Source organism: Rhinopithecus bieti, unplaced genomic scaffold (genome assembly GCF_001698545.2).
Source record: "Rhinopithecus bieti isolate Rb0 unplaced genomic scaffold, ASM169854v2 scaffold_32083, whole genome shotgun sequence".
NCBI lineage: Eukaryota > Metazoa > Chordata > Mammalia > Primates > Cercopithecidae > Rhinopithecus > Rhinopithecus bieti.
Window position 1 is genome coordinate 3,339,269 of NW_016814096.1, and position 3,931 is coordinate 3,343,199.

Here is a 3,931-nt window from a genome sequence, read left to right on the forward strand (position 1 = left end):
TTTTTTATTTTTTTTTCTGAGACAGAGTCTCACTCTGTCACCCAGACTGGAGTACAGTGGCACAATCTCGGCGCACTGCAACCTCCGCCTCCCGGGTTCAAGCGATTCTTCTGTCTCAACCTCCTGAGTAGCTGGGACTACAGGCACGCACCACCACATCCAGCTAATTTTTTGTATTTTTAATAGAGACGGGGTTTCACCATGTTGGCCAGGCTGGTCTCAAACTCCTGACCTCGTGATCCGCTCACCTCAGCCTCCCAAAGTGCTGGGATTACAGGTGTGAGCCACTGTGCTGGGCCCAGGTTGGAACCATTTTTATCTCTCTTTTGGAAAACCTACAGTTTTCCAAAATGCTTTTATCTTTTGGGAAAAGTATAATTTTCTTGTGATAAAATGAAGACCATCATTTCTTGTCTGCTTCCTAAATGTATGACGCCATGCTAAACACTTGACATATTTTATCTCACTCACTGTGTTGTGAGGTTGGCTCAGGAGAAAGAATTAACCATTGTTAAATAAAATGTAATGGAAACCATAAAAGTTAATGTTGAAGTCACAATAATTTTTATAATTGCTAATAATTAATAGCAAGCTATGATCATTTTTAATTTTGCAATAAAGCTTCTTTATATAGTGAGTCAGTCATTCAATTCACCAGGACACACAATTAAATCCACGCAGCTACTTGCCCTGGATCACGCTACACAGAGTCAGTTGCCTGTGTGAGAGGCAGTTCAATCAAAAATCGATGCCTGCAATTTGGAAAATCTGTCCTTGTGATGTATAAGGGGTGGAACAGGAGAAACAGATGCTCATTAGGCATCTAATGTTTGTTGAATTATTAAGTGATTCAATGCAAAGGACTTCTAGGTACTGTTACAACGTTTAAAAATTCTTTAGGATAATTGTACTGCCTCTTTTTAAGACAGCATCAACTTTCGGAAATTGAATTGCTGTTAGATTCTTTAGCTTAATCCTTTCAAGGCTCGTATTTGAAGCCATTGTTTGTTGTCTGTCTTAATGGAGAGCAGATCTTTATGGGAAGGCAATGTAATATCCTCTGAGCTGGAAATCCATTGCTAGGGCTGTGAAAGCCTGGGCTTCTCTCAACAGCCATCACTTGGCCCTCTGAGTCTCCCTCTGGAACTCAATTTCAGCTGCCCCAGAGCACCACAACCTATCTCTTTAGTATCAAATATTTTGAGAGAGATGCATTGTTCTTTTCATTATGAAGAATATGTGTAGAGCTATTAATATTAATATTGATATTTTTCCTAGTATGGTGATGATGCATTTGCACTGACCTTTCTATCCTCCATCGACATTTCTACTGTGTCCAGCAAGACACACTTGTGCTATCAGGAGTAAGGGGCAGAGTTCTTTGCAGAGCTAATTGTGACTGGAAGGACTCGTTCATTGGCCCACCATGCTAGACATCCTAGCCCTCCTGGTCACACCCAGAGGAAGCTACAGGAGAAACGGGAGGCAACTCTGAGAGTACTCATAGGAAAAGACCACATAGGCTACCAGGAGAAATGTAACCATCTAGAGACCAATGGAACACGCTTCAGCAGGGGAGCTATGGAAAGTCTTATTTCATAATGGCATTGAAAGTACTTATTAAAGACAAAATTTCCAGAGCAGAGGAATTCTCTCCATCCTCCCTGGGGCTGCTCACTCAGTACTGAAGTGCTTCTCTTGGCCCCAAATCCCGTCTATGAACCTTAGGGCACAGAAAGAGGAAATGAGAGTGGAGTCCCTGGAGGCAAACTTATTCTATTTAATCATTTTGTAACAGTTTTAATCCTGCGCCTTTTCCCCTCATTTAGTACATCTCCTCCCACAGACAAACGATAGACACTTGATCATTTAATTCACACTACAGTAGCTGGGGGTTAAAAAAGAACTAGAAGGACAGAACTGTGCCTAACTTGAAGGCAAAATAATACGAAAAATAACCAATCAGTGCTCACAGTTGGGCATTATGTACCAAGCATGCAAATGCATAACTTGATTGGCCTATTAACTGTCTTAAGAGGCAGTAACTAACCATCTTAAGGGGTAGTAAGTAACTTCAGCATTTTACAGAGGGAGAAATAGATGAAGCTCAAAGAAGCTATGATTTGATTTGTCCAAGGTAAACCCAGAAAAAAAAAAAAAAAAAAAACTGCCAGAGTTGAGACTCCTGCCTGGATGCCCCAACCTGGTGTCAGTGTATCTCTGAATCATGTTAATAGTGCTGTGGTTCTCCATCCTAGCTACACATTAGAACCACCTGGGCTGCTTTTAAACTACAGAGGCCTGGATTCTTCCCATGAAAATTAAGTCAGAATTTTGGGCAGGGGAAGCTGACTTTTTTTTTTTTAAAGAGCCCAGAGTTGACTCTATGTGCAGCTGGGATTGAGAACCACTGAGAAAGGACACCCTACTGATGGAGGAGATCAGAATTAGTTCCTCTTTCTTTCCTCATGTCTACAATAAGACCACCAACAACCAGACCTTCTTCGCTGCTCCGTTGCCCCATCGCAGGCCTGAGTGAGGCTGCTACCTCTGCCCTGCTGAGCTAAGGAAAATGTTAGGCCAGAACTAGAAAGAAGATCCAGCTTCCCAGCCAAGAAACCAACAAATTTATCTCCACATCTGTCATGGGAAGTCACGGGAAGATCAAAAGGGGACAGAAGGAATACGAAAGGGCACCAGATGAAATATGTGTTGGTCAGTCCAGAGGCCACTGGGGCGCTGGAAGCAAAGATTAACCAGTTAGGGGAAAGGAATGATTCTGGAAAGGGCAAGGGAGGAGGAAGCTCTGGAGCCGAGCAGTGGTCTAGGGGCCAGGAGAGCGGGGTTCTCACCTACCACAGTGGTCTGAGATATTTCAGACGTAGACGACCTCAGCCCAGCTACTCTAGGGTGAAAGGTGAGAAGTGTCTTTCCCAGTGGGCACAGCTAGGTTGATTTTGGGGGGTTTTTTTTGTTGTTGTTTTTTCTTTAGAATTGCAGTCCACGCCTGACTGTTCATGCTAATGGAACGAGGCCATGTTGTACAGCAATGGGATTTTCAGGTTTTTTAAAATTTTAATTTAATTTTATTTCAAGTGCCAGGACACATATGCAAGATGTGCAGGTTTGTTACATAGATGAACATGTGCCACGGTGGTTTACTGCACCTATCAACCCATCATCTAAATATTAAGCACCACAGCATTAGTTACTTATCCTGATGCTCTCCCTCCCCTGCTCCCCTCAACAGGCCCCAGCGTGTGTTGTTCCCCTCCCTGTGTGCATGTGTTCTCATTCTTCACCTCCCACTTATAAGTGAGAACATGTGGTGTTTGGTTTTCTGTTTCTGTGTTAGTTTGCTGAGGATGATGGCTTCCAGCTCCATCCATGTTCCTACAAAGAACATGACCTCATTCCTTTTTATGGCTGCATAGTATTCCATGATGAATATGTACCACATTTGCTTTATCCAGTCTATCACTGATGAGCATTTGGGTTGATTCCACGTCTTTGCTATTGTGAATAGTGCTGCAGTGAACATATGCATGCATGTGTCTTTATAATAGAATGATTTATATTCCTTTGGTTATATACCCAGTAATGGGATTGCTAAGTCAAATGGTATTTCTGGTTCTAGGTCTTTGAGGAATCGCCACACTATCTTCCACACTGGTTGAACTAATTTATATTCCCACCAACAGTGTAAAAGTGTTCCTATATCTCCACAGCCTCTCCAGCATCTGTTGTTTCTTGACTTTTTGATAATCGCCATTCTGACTGGCATGAGATGGTATTGCAGTTTTTATTTGCATTTCTCTCATCTCTAATAATCAGTGATGTTAGCTTTTTTTCACATGTTTGTTGGCCGCACAGATGTCTTTTTTTTTTTTGAGGCTTGTCTATTCATGTCCTTTGCCCACTTTTTAATGGG